Consider the following 22,413-nt stretch of genomic DNA (forward strand, 5'->3'; position numbering starts at 1 on the left):
AGTTTGTTCCCTTCCCTTCCCTTCCCTTCCCTTCCCTTCCCTTCCCTTCCCTTCCCTTCCCTTCCCTTCCCTTCCCTTCCCTTCCCTTCCCTTCCCTTCCCTTCCCTTCCCTTCCCTTCCCTTCCCTTCCCTTCCCTTCCCTTCCCTTCCCTTCCCTTCCCTTCCCTTCCCTTCCCTTCCCTTCCCTTCCCTTCCCTTCCCTTCCCTTCCCTTCCCTTCCCTTCCCTTCCCTTCCCTTCCCTTCCCTTCCCTTCCCTTCCCTTCCCTTCCCTTCCCTTCCCTTCCCTTCCCTTCCCTTCCCTTCCCTTCCCTTCCCTTCCCTTCCCTTCCCTTCCCTTCCCTTCCCTTCCCTTCCCTTCCCTTCCCTTCCCTTCCCTTCCCTTCCCTTCCCTTCCCTTCCCTTCCCTTCCCTTCCCTTCCCTTCCCTTCCCTTCCCTTCCCTTCCCTTCCCTTCCCTTCCCTTCCCTTCCCTTCCCTCCTTTTCACATCATCTTTCCAAACTAAATCTTTTTCTATGTAAGTGAGTCCCTTGAAGGGTCCCGTGCAATTTCAGAGCAGAATCAGCCAAGGTGACTGAGTTCAGCAGCAGCACCCACGACAACTTTCATTCACTAACACAGCCAGAGAAAGGGAAGCTGCTGCAACTCATTTGTCATAACAGCCAGTTTCTAGAGTGTCTTCAGATGAAAAGAGGGACTGGGATTCCAGCTTTCAGTCTGAAAGGACTTTACTGTAACTCAAGATCTGGCCATACACAACTCCCTGTCCTGGTTAGGTTAAAATAAATTTGGAACCATATGAACCAAGAAATACATATATATATATTAAAGTCAAAACAAAATATTTAAAGCAAACAAAACAGTCATTTTCCATCTCCAAAAATTTCACAGCATTGTTAACCATTCTGAACAGTATTTGTTGTTTGAAGTAAGAACATCTTTAAAATGTCTGCAGGTGTCTACTCCTGTGCTTTCAACAATGAAACTAAACAAAAAGGAAACCATCCCACTTTTCTCCATTGTCTGGTGCTTCTGAGCACCAGAAATTTGAAGGCCCAGTTCTCTATTATGTGATCTTGGTAAACAGGCAAACTGTTTCAGAGTCTAATTTGATACAACTTTTGAGTGTTTAAGGCCAACCACACTGAAGTTTTACAGGGAGGATCCTAAAAGGAAAATGTGATGCTTTGATTGTTTTTGTCTCTTTTGCAGGATCTCTCTGTTCTGTCCATGATGAGCACACATACATTTTCCATTAGTATAAAATTGTTGATAGCATCAGCATCTCTCCTTGTGCTTCAGAAGCTAAGGCACAGATTCTTCTGATGTTTGCAAATCCTGCTTTTGAAAAAGAAACTTGGGAATTTTTCAAATTCTCTTTAACAACATTGAGTAATGGAAGGTGGTTGACCAATCCAATGCCAAGTAAGTTAATCATGTGGGGGATGACTGAGGAGATGGGGAAAAATAAAAGTAGACAACTTCTTCACTTATGCTTCTCTCCTTCTCTTTTTCCCCTGTTTTGAATTCATTTTGTACTTTGTATAAGATGGTAATTTCCTGTTTGAATGGCTGAATGTCAAAAGAATTATTAAATTGTACATACTTATCTTACTCTGTTCTCTTACATCATGAGTTTTCTCATTATACTGAAATCTGAAAATCCTAATATTAAAGTTGTGCAATTACAATTTACATTTTTTAGGCATAGCACATTATGTTTTTATTAAAACTCATCCAATGTGATCACCTATAAAATATTTAGAGTATGATAAGAAGTATTGCTTAATCTGCTTTAATTTATCTCTTACATACAACTAGATCTACAATTATACATACATATTAAAACATCTAATTTTATTCTACTTGCTTTAATCATGTTTATTATTGTAAAAAATAGTGGATAATTATATGTGGGAGACATGCAGGGAAATTTCATCATAAGGATCAGAATAGGTATATAACCTTTATTAGCCCTCTTAAAATTTATTTATTTATTTATTTATTACCTTTTACCTTTGTAAAGTTGGAGGAGTAATCGTTTTGCTTTCTATTTCCATTATATAGATTTCTAACATATTCACTACCTCCTGTTAGTTACTTATGTAAAGTAAGAAGGAAAATCTTTTCAGGTCTCTTGATGTGTTATCTTTCTAAGGTTGTGATGGCATCTAAAGATCATGGGTAACCTCTACTGGAACAAAGCTGTGTATGTAGGTAGGGGAAACCAAGCTAAGTCTGACTTTTCCTAAAAGGCTGTGCTCTAACAGACCTGTCACTGTCATCAAGTCAACTGTCTGTTTAAATTGGCGGTTTCTCAGTTTTTGTTGTTGTTTGTTTTGTTTTGTTTTGTAGGATGGGAGGAGACTATTAAGTTAGCAAGAATAAGACTGTGGAGTTTAAAATTGTTAGCATTACAGTTAAATTATAATTGTTACACTCCCAAAAAACACTCCTGAATGCTGCAGGGACTGTATTTGAGAAATGTCCAACTACTTAGCATAGTAAAGAGTCACAAAATAGGTATTGATGCTGCAATATAAAGCACTAATCCATGTTCTTAGGAAGTTATTTCTAACAGGAATGACAGAGGAGATTCTTAAAAGACTATAGTTAATAGTCCTGAGCCCAAAGTAATTTAATTTATCACTGTAGTGCTGGAACAGAATATCATTTTTGTCTTTGAAATTTGAATCAAATACTATTCTCACATTAGAAATACTTTAGGAATTTCTTACTTTATAGAACCAGACACGTTAGGAGCCCAGTTTTCTGCAGCACCTGTAGCAGCAAAATGCTTTTTTGTTGTTGTTGTTGAAGTTCTGCTTCTATTTGCTGAACCATAAGTATTGGATAAATGGCAGCAATTGACCATCATGATGTATAAGTAACATCACTCTCAGATGACATCCCTAAAGGGTAGCAGGTGGAATCTAAACCAGCTGTCAGATCCAACCAAATACATGTCATAACAGCATCTTTCTCCATTATTGTACACATGCTGACATTCAACAAAGCTCATTTAAGTTGTGTTTTTGTTTGCTTGTTTGTTTTTTAGTTGTTAGTTCAGCATGGAAGGGTCTTTTAATAAAAATATAGATAATAAATTGCATGTAAGTGTCCCTACTATCTTACAGGGTGGATTATGCATTCTAAAGGGGAAGCAGAAGAGGGAGAGGTGAGGCAAGTAAAAAATGTATTATGCATGATGGGGAACTGACAGATCATTTTGAAATTACCAGGGCCAACTGCTGAAGGAAGAAGTAGCAAGTTCAATTTCACCTCTGTGTCATATGTCGGTGCAGTGTGTTAAGGAGACGCTTACTGTTTTAAAGTATCTTTTCAAGTTTTCCATTTCCCTCTGCTGTGATGAAAATGGAAAAAGTGTTAAACTTTTCAAATATTATTAAGTATGCAGTCATATTTTTCATTACAGATATGTGAAATTTCATTTTCAGAGCTAGAAAGGCAAGGTTAAATGTTAAAAATTTGATATGTCTTAAGGCAAGCTTCTCCTCAGTGTAAGGGGTTGCTGACAGACTGCCCAAAGGATGTACTTTTCTGAGGATGATTTGATAGAGAGAATCAGCAGGTGGTAAAAAATTTCAAAAATTCTGCTGTTTGAAGAAATCTCCACTAGCCATAATTTCAGTTCAGCTCTTTACCCTTTGCCCATAACCTTTCTTGGCGTAATGTTATTGCCATTGATTATGAACAGTTATGTTTTGGGTATTTTTACTACTTTTTATTGCAATATTTCTTTCATTTTTGATCATCATTGTAACAGCCCTAACATTTTCTAATATGGACTGTTACAATCTTATTCAATTGGCAGTCTGCCCCCAGCTATGTTATTTTATTACTACTAGTAGTTGAGAAATGAGAGGAATGTAGTTCCCAGTGACAACAAATGTAAACAGAAAGAAAACATTTGTGTCTCTGAAACCCTCAAAAGAAACACACTGCTAACCAAGGAAACCACATGGCCTTCAGGGGGCCCTAAATGAGAAGGTTTCCTTTCGTGTTTTAGCTAGACTATCTGTTTTTACAGTTGGCAGGCAGGTTCTCTTAAAATGTTGCAGAGGGTTTATCTTTCCCTAAGATGAAATATTGGTTTTGTGGCTACTTCATCATAATTACGATACCACAAAAGCTTGCATTGTCTTCTATGGCAGAGTACTATTACAAAGGAAATTGTATTATATTTCTTAATATCACTGCCTTATAAAGGGCTTTTTAACAGGGCCCTTTAACGGCGAAGACATTTTGTTTATAATCTGTAAAATTTTGTGGCAAAAAAAAAAAATAAATTGAAAATTAATAGGCCTGTTTGTCCTTTGCAGCAAGAACTGCCTCAGGAACATGTGCCCTCTAAACTCTCCACATCTTTGCACCTATACTGCATCATCAGCAATGGTTGGTGTGAGAATGCCGTTTGCTCAACAAATTGCTTGTGGCTGGGATTCTGACTGTGAAGAAGCAATGGTGAGACATTACTGCTTTGGTTTAATGTAGAGGTGAAGCCATGTATGTGTTTTTGTGTGACTTCATAGAGATGTCACCCTGGAATCAACAGCTTTCTCACTTGCTGCTGTTCCTTTCCCTGTTTTCAGGACTCATGCTGCTGTTTCTTACTTGTTTGAGAAGCATTAGCAAAAACTAATGTACCACTCTCACAAGAGACCAAAAAACCCTGGAAGAGTTATTGTTGCCTGCTGCTGGCTTTGGCAAATCCCTTACTGCGATATTTGTTTTTGATGGAGGATGTTGCTCTTCTGTCATCTCTCACAGAGTAACTACCAGGATGTTTTCCCTTTAGCACTTTCCGTGTAGCTGACCCCTAGAGCCAGCCATGGTCCTGGACCTGACCTCACCTCAGGGCAGAGATCAGAGCAGTTAATGTCAGGAAAGGAAATGCTCCTTGGGAGCTGCTCACTAGGAAGCTCGGGACACTTGCACTCTGCATGCATGTCACTTAAATTGACAGAACATGCAAGCAGCCAGAAATGCACTGAAAAAGCACCAAGGAGAAAGGGTTACGAGCACTTGGGGTTGGAAAGTAAAGCTTGCTTGCTCCAATACTACCAAAATTTTTAAATAGAAGGAGGAAAGCAATTGTCTGTGAATTGCCTTAAAAGTGGTATCACCTCTGATATTGAGATCCAGGCCTAATATTCTGTTTCAGTTTCCTTCCCTGTGCTCTGAGATTAGATATTGAACATATTTGGGGAATACCTTGCTATGTCCGTAGATACCTGTGGATAAAAGCTTGTCATTTAAATGTATTCTCTACTATAGCTTAAAGAAAGATTTATGGAAGGACCTCCCATGGCTGCCAATGTGGTGTTTTGTAGAAAAGGCATGTTGCAACTACGCTATTGTGTTGAGTATCCTCTCTAATGATACTAAATAATTCAGCAAGACCCTTTTCCTGCTACTGCTCCGTTCACCTGACCCTATTTTTCTTCATCTGTGTTTCTGCTTTATTCTATGTTTACATTTGCCATTTATGCATTAAATACATTACAGAACAAACCTAATCTATCATTTAATAGACCTACACTTTATAAAGAATAAATATTTTCTGTCTTTCTAGATTCTCTCAGGCATAGAAATCTGTGCCTTGTTTTGAGTTAGCTTTTGTTCACATAACAAAACACTTTGGCTAAGCTTTCTGAAGCCCATAGATCTCACTAAAATAATGTGCATTTCTTGATCTAATTAGGCCTTCAGCACACAAGATAGTCACTACAGAATTAATGGGAAAGAAGTTTGCTTATTGAGCAGTGAGAATAAAAATAAATATTATTCCTTTCTCTAGTTTACAGATAGACAGTGATATCTATCTAAATTTTTTTGTTGTTTATTTGTTCATTTGCTTGGTTTTTATTCTTAGAATGCTGACCTTTGGAGCCAGAATATTCCTTTAATGCATTTACTTTCCATTTAATTTCATAGTTATATTGAAGAATATAATATAATATTATATATATGTCAGTAATGTAACTGACATTAAAGATTATGTACCAACAGGAACCTTAAGACCAAAGTTTAAAGCCTATTCATAACACAGTTTGATATTGTAATATAGCTTGGCATTTTAGCCAAAATAACAGCTCACAGCACTAACAAGTGAGTTTCCAAACAAAATTAATTAACGTTATTCTCAAGAATCATGAGGCACATACGTTTGTATCTTTTTTCTGGCTACATTTTCCTAAGATGTTGAAATTTATTTTTCTATTGTAAGGAAGATCTGTTCTTGAATCTAGAGATTTTTAAGGAACTTCCTGTTATGGCAGCTGGCATTAAAAAATAAAACAATCAAACAACAATGAAAGCACAAACACACACACACAAAACACCCAGACATTTAGAGAAGTTTCAGAAATAAGGTATTTGAAAACCTATTGCACCTCTTTCAGATGTAGAACCCAGATTTTCCTTTTGACCCATTTTATTCATCATATTTATTCAGATATAGACTTGGATTTAGATTTACGTATTTATATTCATATTGATGTTTCAAATGTTCCCTGCAATTGCAAGAGAAATATTTCTCAAGATTCAAGCCTATCTTTATTCTAGTTTTATTTATCTTCTATTGGATGTAGCACTTCCTTGGTCTCTCAGACAAAGTTCAATTATCCTACACAGGGAAGGACTAGTACTGTAGGGAGTCTTGCACCAATTGTGCTAGCTATCATGAATGTAAAGCACAAAAAAGTAGATGCAGGATTTAAAAGAGGTGGACAATGACTTCTAACTGGATATCTAGAATAACCTTGCTGAACTTTTCCATATGTATATTAGAGATACAATCAATTATAATTTATCTCCGTGATATTTTCTCAGTTTATCTAGTTTCTTAGTTTTCTGCATACATTTTCACTTTGAGTACACTTACTAGTCTTGTTATATATGTGCTGCTTCTGAAATGCAGCCTTAGGAACAGCTACCATTCAGGACTTCCTCTTATTTACTTACTTGCTTTCTTACTTACTTACTAGCTTACTTATGTTAACTGAATAAATCATAGCTTTTGAACTATGAGCTATGTATTGTGCTACTACCAAAAGTACTATTAGATCAAATCCCTCAGTAGGGATGTGGCTAAGTGTTGATATGAGAGCAAGAGGTCTGTCTTATCTTTCCTGCAATTTTCAGTCTAGATGATACGGTGAATGGATCTATATATCTTACTATAGCATAGACAAAAATATCTTTGCTATTAAGTAATACAATTTTTGGCCCAAAGTTTTCTGTGTCTGTTTTCACTTTCTGTTTTACTCAACATAGTGATATATTTATTTATATAAAATATTGTGTATATAAGATGAATGCATGAGACTCTGAAAACAAGGATGTTTATATATTTTTGTTAAATAAAAAATAAAATAATCGTTTACTGTCTGTACTGTCATTACCATTTCCATAGCTTTGGCAAATATCTGCACACATGGTAATTGTTTTATTGGTGGAAGCTTTTTGTTTTATGTTTTTTTGTTTGTTTGTTTGGTTGGTTGGTTGGTTTGTTTTGACTTACTGAAACTGTATTTTCAGTTAATACTTAACTAAAGTAGTGAACAAAACTATTACAGGAACATCGATTTTGTTCACCAGTTACATGCCTTTCACATTTTTTTTCCCACAGCTTCATTCTGTTTACCAAGTACTGATATGCATTTTATGCATCTAAAAGGCCAAATATCGGTTTGTGTGGGAAATTTCCATTAGACCATAATAATCTTCAATTAATTGCACAGCAAATATTTATTTCTCACACATCAAATTAATGAAACAGTTTCAGTGAGAGAAAAATCACATCAGCTTGGCAAACAACACTTATCAAGTTATGTAAGACTTACAAGACATTCTTGGCAGAAATCCTTTATCCTTAAGATAATAATATCCTTAAGATTCTAATGCTTAAGAATTGTGTACCTTTGAGAATTCTGTTATCACTTAATTACAAGATTATAGTGTTAGTGTTTTTTGTTTGTTTTCTTTTTACCTAGAATAGAATAGAATAAATAATAAAATAAAATAAATACAATATTAAATAAAACCTTTTTTTCTGAATTTCATAATGAGTCATGACATGGCTACAACAGTATAATTGAACAGTGATTATTTTCAAGCAGCTACAAACACCATTTTATCTTAATATTAAATAAGATTGATATTATACTCATATTCAGTATTCCTAGAGCACTTACTGCTCACCATATATAAATCTGAAAGTCAATTTTCAAAAGCCTCACTTTGGTCACTCTCCTATAATGACTATGTTTTCCATAACAGCACTGAGGATGTTTTTCATGTGACTGCGGCAATGGCTATTTCATATCTCACATATATTTTTGTATTCCCTTCTCACAAGTCTGTGCTAATATTCCCTGTTCTGTTTGGTGAGTGAAAACAATGACACTATATGCAACTGCTTCCAACAACAAAGTTCAATGGTGCATACATAGCATGACAAAGTTTACTGAGCAGAGGAAGTAGAAATCCAAACTTCATTTCTGACTATTTTGGTTCATGTCTTTTCTATAAAATTTATTTAATTTTTCTTAACATAAGTTTCTGAGACCCTCATAAATATTTATTTTGCTTGCACAAAGTTTTCTTTTTATGTCATTTGCTTCTTCTGAAGCTGATCCAAAAGTAGATACAGAGGATCTATATCCTATAAAAGGGCTCTTTACATAGAAATTCAACTTTAATAACTAGGAATAATATTCATTTAACTGAATTTGTTGCCAACTACCTGGAGGAATTAACCCTACTTTTTTTTGAAACTTGGATGAAAAGAATGATGTGTTGTTGGTTTGCTTTTTTTTTTTTCCTTGATAGTGTTTATATCACAATTTAAAATATGCCACTATCCAAGGACTGTTTACTTTTTATTTATTAAATGAAGTGCACATAGAAATGTGTTCATGAATGTGGAAAATTTATCTTAAATTCTTCCTGGTTGTACAGGAAAATGTTATAACTTGGACTAGAAGAAATGGTCACAATAAGTAAAGAGAGAAGCCCTAAAAAGATCAAAGTTTGTAAGAACCATGTGTGTTATCTATACTTCCTGAAATGCTGATGAAAATGTCTTTAGAAATTAGGTCAGTCACAACTTTAAAGTCTTGTAATTTGGATTACTTAAGGATTTGGATTACTTAAAACTTCAAGTCTCTGTTCCATGTGTGAGACAGACTAGAAAAGAGGACTAGCTGCAATATGTTTTTTGATCAAATTTAAATGAAAATGTTTGATTTCTTATTGTTGCATCAAGTCTTTGTTGTTTTCCCCTCAGGATCAAATGTTCCTTATTTAAACTGAAAACATTTTTACACTGTAACAAATCCATGCACAGAATAGATTAAATAAATGTTGTAGAAATAATTCTTACAAATAAAAGCATCCTATATTTTTAAGTATATACATATAGATATTGCATATATCTTGCAGCTGAAATACTGTCATATTCCAGAGATATACGGTGAAGCAGTGCATCTTAAAGCTGTTGTTTCAAATGGGAATTCATCTTGAATATCTTGTTAGTCATCAAATATCCTAAATAACCTTATGTTTTGGAAATGATGAATATTGCTGGGAGGTGGGGGGAGAGGGCAGAACAAAACAAAACAAAAGTACCTCAGCAACGTTAATCCAAATATCATTTCCTACACATCTTTCAAAAAATCAGAAATATTACAAATACGTTATTTTCAAAATATTACTTTTAAATTGTGGATAAGTATATACAATCCAGAAGACAATACCCTGTCACATATGCAACAAATTTGCACCTAAAATAGCTTTTATTTTTGTAGCATATGTATTGCTGCAGAATGGGATAGGAATGAAATTGCGTAGTACGGCATGAAATTTTCATTTGCTTTCTTTGGGAGATGTCTTGTTGCATTGCTCTTACTAGGGATTAAAGTAATTATCCCAAATTCCTATTCCATAAAATTTTGATATTACACCATCAAATATTCCATAGGTATGGAACAGAGCTGTAGCATTAGAGAAGTTTGGTAACATTCAGAAAATGTAAAGAGGAAATAAAAGCAATCATCTGTCAAATCAACTTAAAGTAGATTTGAATATCTTTACTGTGAAAAGTCATTCTTTGATATAACAAAAACCAGTAGACTATTCCCCATTATCAGCAATATATAACCACTATTTATCTGCTTTGCATATTTTAGAAACCATAATACTGTGATCTTGAATGTAGAAAATTGTCAGCTGCCTAACTCTGTCATATCAACCATATTGCTGTATTATTGTGCATTTGCTAAAGTGTATGAATATGGAAGATCAGAAGATGCAGAGAAATAGAGAGGGGGAAAGAGAAATGATCACTTTTCCAGTGAGAATTAGATGGAGAAATTGTACAGGGAATATGATTTCACAGTCTCCAGGTCTAATTACAACTGACTCATCTTTCTGCCTATATCTCTGGAGCTGGAAGCAAAGACTGGGATTTTCTGGTGACACTGAAAGCCCTGTATAGGTCTCCAAGCTGTGAGAAAAAGACATTCACAGAAAGTAACAGTAGAGAGGAGGCAGTGGACTTAATGAGTGGCTTCAATCAGGAAAGATTTTCCACCAGACAGATTTTGTGTTAGGCCTACTATATCCAAAACCCATGACTTTTGAGTTTTGGCTCAAATGGCTTTTTCAAGCCATTTTACTGAGATAGACCTTTCCTTAGTTTTGCTGAATGGAAGAGGAGCAAAGTCACCTGAATACATCAGTCCTTGCATCTAAATATACGAATAGGAATTTCATGAATTGTTTTTGCAAAATCTTTCTGCTTTTCAGAGTTTTTAGTTTGAAGTGCTCCTTAGCCACAATCAGCAGAGCTAAATCTTTCATTATAAAAATCTTACAACATTGCAGAACAAGAAAAATGAAATATCTCCCAAATTGTTATTTAAAAACTAGATCCAATTTCACATTATTATTAAATTAAATCCCCTCAAATTCCATCTCAATCACTGAAAGGTTTTTATCACTTTGCCTCACAAAAGACACCACTGGGATTTTAACATTTGGTTTCTGTAGGTAAGGGCATATTGAAAATCCATCAGTTTATTTTTATGTTTCAGTTATTTTAGTCACACGGTGTCTTAAATTCAAATGCAGAGCTCTTGCAGTTTCAGCTGCTGCATTACCGCAGCTTCATACTCAAAGTCCAACGAAGTCTATCAGCATGCTTCAACGGTTGTTTTTTTTTTTTTTTTTTTTTTTGTGTGTGTGTGTTTGTGTGGAACAGTGAAAAGTACAGTTACTTTTCTTATTTCCTACAAAATCTGAACTGAAACACCTACCTACTGTGAGGCACAGGATGTTTGTTTGTTTGTTTGTGTTGTTAGATTGATACTGGATGTAAATTTCCTCTGCTCATCTACAAAGCTTACACCGTATAAAAGGAAACTATATATATATATTATAGTTTCTGACCATATATACATATATATATATATGTAATATATATGTATACGTAATATATGTATATGTTATATATATGTAATATATAACATAACATAATATAATATAACATAATAATATATATAACAGTCTCTGACCAATATATATATTGGTCAGAGACTGTTGAGAAAACTGTAGGGTGACTCCCTGTCTGTAGGAATGTTTTTTTTTTTTTTTTTTTTTTTGCTTTCAGCAAGACTAGGATCTCATTATATTTCCATTCATTGCTATAGAAATAACACTTAGGAAACTGTAAAGGTCTTTTATAAATCAACATAACAAAATGCTTAATCCCAAATACTTTGAAAGTTGTGTTAAATATGCTGAATCTTTGTATTCCCTCTCCCTCTCTCCCTCTCTCTCTCCCTCCCTCCCTCCCCCCCTCCCTCCCCTGCAGTTTAAGGATTAGCTCTGTTTCTTGTGAGATGTGCTGGATCAGTGCTTGTTGAGAATAAGCTGGTACAAGATTAGTAACAGCAGAACAGCTATAATCTGTAGACTTCCTTAGTTTATGAACTGAAGTAACTTTATCACATTGGAGATGCTTCCTCACATAGGCAAAAATAAAGAAAATAAAATATCTTGAAGCCTCAGAAATATTTCAGTATACATAACATTTACTCCTAACTCAGATACAATTCAGAGATCTAACAGGAAACTGCTTTTTGTCTTTCTTCAAAGTCATCAATGTGTCCTTAAACTTTGCCTATGAAAAGAAAACTTGCATATATAATTCTCTGTCCATTCTCTCCACTGTGCATAAAATAGCAGACATTGCAGTCAAAACCTTCAAGAATTTACCTGTATTATGATTTGTAGTCAAAGTTCTTTTGGAAATCAAAAATACTAAATTAATAATATAATCATTGCTGTAGTTTTCCTTTACTCTTTCCTTTATGGTCATTGAAAATATCTTGTGTGCGTGTGTGTGTATGTGATTGCAATGATGGGATCATGATGCTAAAAAACAGGAGAAAAAACAGGTCTTCCGTAAAGGAGATATGTCTCCCAAAGAAAGCTCTGGAAAGTGATCTGAATTACACATAGAACTGAATTTTACTTAACTAAAAATAACATTAGGGATTAACAACTTTTAAACCAAATGTCTTCAACAATTGTCTTCACCAGTTATAAAAACAAAACAAAATAACAACAACAACAAAACACCTTGCAGCCAAATAAGATAAAGTGTATGTGTGTTGCAGGAGGTATTCTACAAGAAAATCAACCCAGAAATTGGTGCTTCATAAGATAAGCTTCTCATCAACTATTATATCTTTTCCTGTTACACCCAAAGCTCTTCCTGCTAATGCGTGTTCTCACACTTGCATCTATGCATGTAACAATTATTTTCTACTTTCATAGTCAGAATATCAGTTTATGGCATAAATTCTGCTGATTTACCAGTAAGAAGTTCTAATATACCCTGATTCTGATATCTTCTTGTTTAAAGGATAGAGGCTGCCTGATTACACAGCCATGAGAAATTAAACAGATATTTTAAAGTGAATAATCCCATTTGAAGGTTTTGTTTTGTTTTCTCAAGAAAAAGATAGTAGTTATAAGGTTAAAAAGAAAAAGAAAAAAAAAAAAAGTAACTGAAACTGGACATACAGTTCCCAGTTGGTTTTTTTGTTTGTTTGTGGGTGTGTATTATTATTATTATTATTATTATTATTATTATTATAAAATATTAGGATTTGACAAGCCACATGACTTGTAAATTTCAAGCTGTTTGCTTCTTTTGACACAGTCAATTATTACTTATGTTTGCCTGCTATAGAGAGGAGGATACCAGTATTTTACTTTTATGTGTGAAAGAAGGATAAGACATGGACCAGAAAAAAAGAGATTCTAATAGATTCAAGATGTTGTTGAATGTTTAGAAATCCTGGTTTTCTTGGACAGGTGTGAAATCTTTCATATTTGGCATAGAAGATTTAAATTGTAATATGTAAAATATGTTGCAGCTACATTTATTTATGAATAGGTTTTGCTAGCAGTCTGTTGTGTTTTTGTTGTTCAGATTTTACAGTGAGATAATATCATAAATTTTAAGAAAATGCAGAAATATGATGTAGGTTAGATTAGAGCACAGTCAGACATGATCTCCTATAAGGAATTCACGAATATTTGAACAAAGTGATGCTGTGGACCTGCCTGGGTCTTCAATAGTACAAGAATATGAAAAGTAAACATTATTCTTTATTCTGGTAAAATATGGAAAAACGTGAACAACTGTAATAAATTAGTCTCCTTTTCTTAAAATTAAAATTTATCTTTGATAGATAAGAGTTTATCTTTGTGTTGAAAATGCAAAATACTTGAAATATGTTTGACACTTTGGGCCTGAAATCGGAAAAGAATAAGGAACTTAATAGTATTCTGTTCTTTTGTATCTTCTTTCTTCATGAAGAGAGAGACAGGTTATGAAATGCACTAGATTTTCCAGACACTCTTTGTTACAGGGCAGGGGATAAAAAACATCCCAAGGTACCTCTCCTGTGAAAGACCAAATGTTTTCCTTGCTACAAATTTCCTAATACTGTAGACTCTGCTCCATCTGCAGTTTCCCGTTTATGTTTTGAGTAGCAGGAATTCTCTAGGCTCAACCTTGCCTTGTCTTCCAGAGACAGTTATTCCCTTCTTGGGGGTGGTTTTGTAGGAAAACACAAAACAGACTAGAATTATTAAATATTTTTCTCTATCACCAAGAAAATACTTAATACGCTACTAGTCATTTATCTTGTCAGAAGTGTTTTGCAACCTTTCTCCTGTCTTGAATACAGTTTCAGTCTTTCTTCATTTTGTCTTTTTCAAACCTATTCTTACACTTGATTTCACCATTATATATAATTTGGTTGTAGTATAACTGAAAGACTAGTTTATATGATCAAGACTGAATATCTCAGGTATACACATAAGATATGAATAATCTTTCATTTTTTAACTATATTCTGTCACTTATATACAAAACAAACGGGATGGGAAGAAAAACAGAATCTTAGGGAATGGAGACAGTATACCTTTTTATTTCACAAGGAAGGATAGTTAATTCATTATAATTCTTTTGGATTTGTTTTCCTGCCAGGGTAGAACCTTCAACATTATCTTTGAGAGTACATTTTGATAAGGGGTCCTGACTTATGTTGTGTTTTGCGAATGGAGTTAAAGAAAACAGGCGAGGAGCAGGGATCATACTATGTCTCAGTGTTTCCCAGCAGTTGTGCAGTTTGTTGGGAAATTCTGTCAAATAATAATAACAATTAAAAACAAAAAAAAACAAACAAACAAAACACAATGTAGTAAATTTCAATCATAGCTGCAGCTACAGATTCAGGAATCTACCTCCATGTTCTCAACATCATCTCAAAGATTTACCAGCTCTCTGTGCAGCAGGCATCTGAGGTTCAGGTGCACTATGCATATATGCCCCCTAGAAGTGCCTGCACTGCTGACAGTGGGGTGAAGACATACTTGACTCCAGTCTTGACTGCATGAGTTGACTGCAAAACAGTCTGAATGCCTTCCACCTTTTTCCCATAAAATGTTCTTGAACCTCCATGCCAGTAAAGAACAAATAAGAACCCTGTGTGATAAACTCTTTTTTTTTTTTTTTTAATATCAGAAATTTCATAAGCAGTGTTAAGAATTAATGAAAGCAAAATGTTCCAAGAATACTCTATTTGAAAAGTATGTTGAACAAGTTATTTGACAAATAATATGGTTGTGAGTTATTTAACAGCCTCCTAAACACAGTATTACAAATGGGTCTAGAATAACTATATTTTCTTTAGGTAACCATAAATAACTTTTCTAGGATTTTATGTTGTAAATATGTGTATGTATTATATATAAAGTCTGTGTCTGGTTTTGATGTCTGATAAACATTGCTTCTAGTAATGGGATCATAAATTTGGCACCTTACTATCCATTTACTATGTGTAAGAACTGATTCTTATCCTCTTTCATTCATTTCAGTATTTTCTGCAGTGATACTTTTTATCAGGATTTCTTTTGTCACAATTGCTAACATGTTTATCAGGGATATCAAATCAGGTTTAACATTTCTTTCTTGCTAGACTTCAGAACAAAATTCTTATCTGTACTCATTAAATTTAAATGCATGTCATGCACAGTCAAGACTTCTTTTTTATGTCAGATGGAAGATGCAGCCTGTTTAAATAAAAGTCGTCTAAGAAGAATGGTAACTTGAAGCAAAAAGTAGCATACAATATTTACTCTGTGCTGCTGCTAGCATCATACTACATTTAAATATTGGTTTGGTATTTCACCAATGGAGGACACTGCATGAAATACCTAATTTCTGTCTGCAGTATAAGAGTGGCGCTAAGTGTCCCAGCAGGCAACATGCCTGGAACCATCTGACCAGTATGAAACTTTATGATCCAGCCTGTATAAGAAATCATAGTTTTTTCCAGTCCAGTATTACCCTTCTCAGAGCTGGTCCCCCATACACAGTCAGTACTATTTCCTTAGAAGTACCTAGAAGTGTTTCTGGAAAATCGAGTAGAACTGAGCACAGAATATGTTCTCCAAGCCTAAGAGATGTCCATTTTATCTGTAACATTTTTCTTTTTTTTAGTGGTTAGAGCACCTATACAATGGAAGAATGAATTGGCCTTTAAGTCCACCTCTTCAAACACCTGCAAAATAGTTTTGAATGAGGCCAGTTCATCACACTTGAAGTAATTCATCTACTAAAAATTACATGCTATATCTGACTGAAAAATATTTGCAGTTCCGGATTAAAAACATATCAGAAAGTAGCTGTTGTATCATCTCACACTGATTACAGCTCACTCTGCCTGCTTGGCTGAGATTTATGGTGTTTATATTTATTTTTTAATGGAATTGATACATTATGAATTTGTAGTAAAACCATGAAAATGTAAGTGATAAAACGTAAAATGATTTGTTGGAGCTGTTTATATGACAGCCATCTGTGTGCCATACAGAAGCAATTGCTTAATTTCTGCCATTAAAAGTCACAGGTGTATGGGAGGACTTCCTCAGCTCAGAAGTCCTATGCTCGGAACAGAGTGAGGAGTCTTCCCCTTGCCCTGAAACACCCCTATGCAAAAGATATGATGCTCTGGGGCTCAAAAAAGGAGAGAGCATCAACAACAACTATGGTAATGGTCAAGACCCAGGAAATGGCAACTGCAAAAATGTAGAACAGCATACTGCTTGTTTAAGAACCATTTCCTCTAAAAAAAAAAAAAAAAAAAGGTGTTGGTAATTGGAGATTCCTCTCTGAAAGGCACTGATGTGCCCTTCTGTAGCCCAGACAAGCCCTAGAGAAGGGTTTGCTGCCTGCCTGTGGCCCTCATTTGTGACATCACAAAGAGGCTACCACGCTTAGTTAAGCCGGAGGCCTATCACCCATTCCTGATCTTTCACATAGGAACAACTCAGGCTGTGATAAGGATACTCAGAAACATCAAAAGGAGCTTTATATCTCGTGGAAAGATGCTGAAGGGATCAGAAGCACAAGTGGTGTTCTTCTCAGTCCTCCCAGCCAGAGACTGGGACCCACAGAGGAGGCAGCATATGGGTCAGGTGAATGACTGTGTGCGTAGCTGGTACCGTGTTCAGGGTTTCGGATTCTATGATCTTGGGCATGCTTTTGAGAGACAGGGCATGCTGACACGGGATGGGGTGCAAGTGACCAAGTGGGGCAGGAGCGTTTTGGGCAGCGGGCTGGCTAGACTCATTAGCAGGGCTTTAAACTAGATTCAGTGGGGTAAGGGGATGTACCTGTAAATGACACAAAAGAACCCCTGAATGCCAATACTATAGAAAACAGCAGGGAAACACTTGTGAATTATCCCATACGAATTAGGAAGGACTCCTCTAAAAAGGTGATGCATCCCATAATCCAGCTGAAATGCCCCTACATCAATGCATGCAGCATGGGAAACAAGCAATCTAGATAGGCAGTATCCACTGATCCCCTCTCATCTATCAAGAACGACATTTCATTTTAAAAGCTTATCAGATTACTCAGGCAGAGCTGAAGTAGCTCAGCTGGGAGAGCGTTAGACTGAAGATCTAAAGGTCCCTGGTTCAATCCCAGGCTTCAGCAATGTTTTGAGAATCATAACTGTGAATCATCCCATACAAATTAGGTAGGACTCCTCTAAAAACGTCATGTGACCCATAGCCCATGGCCCATAGCAAAATATATTAGAAAAAAATACAAAGTCGTAAAAAGCCTTTCAGTACAAATCATTTTTTCACTTTTATTTTGAAAAATAGTTGTGCTCTTATATAGAAAAATAGATTTGATATCTATCAACTCATTCCAAAAGTGTAGGCTGATTACTATAGTTTACTGAGTCTCCAGAGAAAAATTCAATTAACCTGCTGTTAAGGGCAAAAATCAGCTGCATAAACGTAGATGACTAGTGATATTTTCAGTGTTGTGTGGTATAGAGTTGTCCATTCCAGAAAAGCACGTCCCCAGTAAGTCCCATATCATGTAGCAGCCACCAAAAATATTTCAGATTCCTTCAAATAATCACAAGATAGCTGAGTTTGGAAAGGAACTCTGGAGGTCATTTGGTCCAACATCAGCCGCCAGCCCCATCCCAAACTCAAGTTGGGCAACCTATAGCATTATGCAGGGGAATGTCCAGATATCTTTTGAATATCTCCAAGAATGGAGACTCCACAACCTCTTAGGACAATCTGTGACAATACTCAGTCACCCTCACAGTAAAGAGGTGGTAAAGTAAAGATGTTCAGAAGGAAGCTTCTGTTTTTCATTTTGTGCCCATTGCCTCTTGTCCTGGCACTGGGCACCAGTGAAAAGAGCTTCTCTGTCCTCTCTGCACTCTCCCTTCAGGTATTTATAGCTATTGAGAAGATCGTCCCTGAATCTTTTCTTTTCCACGCTGAGCAGTCTGAGCACTCAGCTTTTCCTCATAGGAGAGATGCTCCAGTCCCTTTGTCATCTTTGTGGCCCTGAGCACAACCCTCTCTGGTAGCTCCATGTCTCTCTTGTACTGGGGAGCCCACAGTTAGAAACATTACTCCAGATGTGGCCTCACCAGTGCTGAGAAGAGCAGAAGGATCACCTCTCTTGACCTGCTGGCAGCACTCCTCCTAGCACAGCCCAGGATGCTGTTGGCCTTTGCCTCTGACTCACATCAAACTCGTTATCCCCCAGACCCTTTTTTGCAAGGCTGCTTTCCAGCCTGTACTAGTGCAGAGGGTTGCTCCTCCCCAGGTGTAGGACTCTGCACTTCCCCTTGGTGAATTTCATGAGGTTCCTGACAGCCTGTTTCTGCTGCCTGTTGAGTTTCCTCTGGATAGCAGCATGACCCTCTGGTGTAAGAGCCGCTCCTCCCAGTTTTGTGTCCTCTGCAAACTTGATGACAGTACACTCTGCCTCATTGTCCACATCATTAATAAAGATGTTAAACATTTTTATGTTTAACATAAAATGTTAATCTCAAGAAGAGAACGTTAATCTCTCAAGAAAGACATTTCATTTTAAAAGCTTATCAAATTACTCAGGCAGGGCTGAAGTAGCTCAGCTGGGAGAGCATTAGACTGAAGATCTAAAGGTCCCTGGTTCAATCCCGGGCTTCAGCAGTGTTTTGAGAATCACAGAATATCCCGAGTTGGAAGGACCCATAAGGATCATCAAGTCCAACTCCTGGCACCACAAAGGTCTACCCAAAAGTTTAGACCATGTGACTAAGTGCACAGTCCAATCTCTTCTTAAATTCAGACACGCTTGGTGCAGTGACTACTTCACTGGGGAGCCTGTTCCAGTGTGCGACCACCCTCTCCTTGAAGAACCTCTTCCTGTTGTCCAGCCTAAACTTCCCCTCCTCAGCTTAACACCATTCCCGTGGGTCCTATCACTGGTGATAACGGAGAATAGGTCACCTGCCTCTCCACTCCCCCTCGCGAGGAAGTTGTAGACTGAATCATAACTGTGAATTGTCCAATATGAATTAGGAAGGACTCCTCTAAACAGGTGATGCGATCCATAACCCAGCTGAAGTGCCTACACCAATCCATGCAGCATGAGAAACAAGCAGGAGGAGTTGGAAAACAGTGCAATTAGACAACTATGATCTAACTGCTGTAACAGAAACGTGGTGGGACAAATCACACAGCTGCAACATTGGAATGGAGGGCTATAAGCTTTAACAGGAGAGACAGGCAGGGAAGGAAGGGTGGGGGTGTTGCCTTCTATGTTAAGAAATGAATAGATGGTGAAGAGTTGACTCTGAGAAACAGCCAAGAGCAGGTTGGGAGCCTGTGGGTAAAAATTAAGGACTGGACCAACAAAGGACCAGATATTAGAGAAACCAACCAGAGGAGAAGCGTTACTGGTGCATGACCTGGTGCTCAACAATGCGGAGGGGCTCATTAAAGAGGTTATAACTGGAGGAAGCCTGGATTGCAGTGAACCCTGGACGAGTTTGTGATCTCAAGGGAAATGGGCCTGGCTAAGAGCAAAGTCAGGATCCTGAACTTCAGAAGAGCCAGCTTCCAGCTGTTCAAAGAATTAGTGGATGAGATCCCATGGGACACGGTCCTTAGGGACAGAGGATCTGATCGGAATTGGCAACTCTTTAAGGATATTTTCCTTGGAGCACAAGGGCTCTCTATTCCCATATGTAATAAATCAAGCAGGGTAGGCAGGAAACCAAAATGGCTGAACAAGGACATGCTGGTCAAACTCAGGCAAAAGAAGGAAATGCACAGATGGTGGAAACAGGGCCATCTGGCCTGGGAAGAGTACAGAAACGCTGTCCAAATATGTAGAGACAGGATGAAGAAACCCAGGGCACTGACAGTACTAAACTTGGCGAGGGATGCGAAGAATAATGAGAAGGGGTTCTACAGGTACACTGGCCACAAAAGAAAGACTGAGGAGTGTATACTGCTTCTGACAAACAAAGACCAGAGCAACTGGTAGCAATAGATATGGAGAAGTCTGAGGCACTTAACTTCTTTGCCTTGGTCTTCACTGGTGGTCAGGCTTCTCACATCTCTCAGGTTCCCAAACCTCTAGAAAGGGGCTGGGGGAGCAGTGTCCCTCCCACTGTAAGCAAAGAGCAAGTTCAGGACCTCCTGATGCAACTGAACAGCTACAAATCAATGGCGCACAATGACATGCATCCCAGAGTCCTGAGGGAATTGGCTGATATAGTCGCCAAGCCATTCTCCATCACATTTGAAAAATCATGGCAGTCAGGCAAAGTGCCCGGTGACTGAAAAAAGGGAAACATCACTCCCATTTTTAGAAAGGGTAGAATAGAAGACCTGGGGAACTACAGACTAGTGAGCCCCACCTCTGTGCCTGGCAAGATCATGGAACGAATCCTCCTGGAGGCGATATTAAGGCACATGCAGGACAAGGAGGTGATCTGGGACAGCCAGCATAGTTTCAACAAGGGTAAAACAAGCCTGACCAATCTGGTGACCTCCTATGATGGGGTAACTGCATCAGTTGACAAGGGAAGACCAGCTGATGTCATTGACCCATATTTCTGTAAGGCCTTTGACACAGTCCAGCATGACATCCTGATCTCTAGATTGGAGACATGGATTTGAAGGGTGGACCATTAGGTGGATAAGGAATTGTCTCAATGGCCACACCCAGATAGTAGTGGTCAATGGTTCTACGTCTAGGTGGAGACCGGTGACAAGCAGTGTCCCTCAGGGGTCTGTCTTCGAACCGGTGCTTTTCAGTGTGTTCATCAATGACATAGATGATGGGACTGAGTGCACCCTCAGCAAATTTGTGGACAACACCAAGCCAAGTGGTGCAGATGATATCAAAGAAGGAAGAGATGCCATTCAAAGGGACCTGGACAGGCTGGAGGTGTGGGCCCATGCGAACTGAATGAGGTTCAACAAACCCAAGCGCAAGGTGCTGCACCTGGGTCCAGGCAATCCTAGACAGGAGTACAATCTGGGAGAATACATGGAGAACAGCCCTGTGGAGAGAGACCTGGTGGTTCTGTTGGACAAAAGGCTCGACAAGAGCCAGCGGTGTATGCTTGGCGCTGAGAAGACCAACCGCATCCTGGACTATATTAAAAAAGGTGTGACCAGCAGGTTGAAGGAGGTGATTGTCCCCCTCTACTTTGCCCTCATGGGGCCCCACTTAAGAGTGCTGCAACTATGTTTGGGGCACCCAGCACAAGAAGCATGTGGACCTGTTAGAGAGAGTCCAGAGGAGGGCCACAAAGATGATCAGAGGGCTGGAGCACCTCTCCTATGAAGAAAGGCTGAGAGAGCTGGGGATGTTCAGCCTGGAGAAGAGACGGCTTTAGGGAGACCCCATTGCGGTCCTTGAAGTGTTCTTATAAAAAAGATGGAGAAGGACTCTTTACTCGGGTAGATAATGATAGGACAAGGGGGATTGGTCTTAAAGTATAAGAGGGGAGATTTAGACTAGACATAAGGAGGAAATTCTTCACTGTAAGGGTAGTGAGGCACTGGAACAGGTTGCTAAGAGAGGTCGTGGATGCCCCATCCCTGGAGGTGTTCAAGGCCAGGCTAGATGGGGCCTTGGCCAGCCTGATCTAGTGGGTGGCATCCCTGCTTAAGGCAGGGGGCTTGGAACTAGATGATCTTTAAGGTCCCTTCCAACACAAGCCATTCTATGACACTCAAGCATGGCTTTTTATTTGTGAATTCAAGCTGACCTATCACTTTCATGTGCCTGCAAATGGTTTCCAGGATTAGTTGTTCCATTACCTTGACAGTAAGAAAACTAAAAAGGAACTGTTTAGGATAAGAGTACTAGCTAAAGAACAATTTAATTGTACCACTTACGCTAGCTTATATTTCTGAAAGAAAGAGTTCTCTTGACTTCATTGGACCTATAGTAATTTTTACCACTTAAAGAAGGTTT

At 37.6% G+C, this 22,413-nt stretch overlaps 2 non-coding genes across 2 annotated transcripts; both read left to right on the forward strand.

The window, feature by feature from the left end:
• Nucleotides 1-17,537: 17,537 nt before the first annotated feature.
• Nucleotides 17,538-17,610, forward strand: TRNAF-GAA. Its single transcript has one exon. It is a non-coding gene; the product is annotated as a tRNA-Phe (tRNA).
• A 1,441-nt stretch (nt 17,611-19,051) lies between these two features.
• TRNAF-GAA lies at nt 19,052-19,124 on the forward strand. The gene has a single exon. It is a non-coding gene; the product is annotated as a tRNA-Phe (tRNA).
• Nucleotides 19,125-22,413: the final 3,289 nt, after the last annotated feature.

The sequence above is a fragment of the Cygnus olor genome, chromosome 1 (assembly GCF_009769625.2).
Source record: "Cygnus olor isolate bCygOlo1 chromosome 1, bCygOlo1.pri.v2, whole genome shotgun sequence".
NCBI lineage: Eukaryota > Metazoa > Chordata > Aves > Anseriformes > Anatidae > Cygnus > Cygnus olor.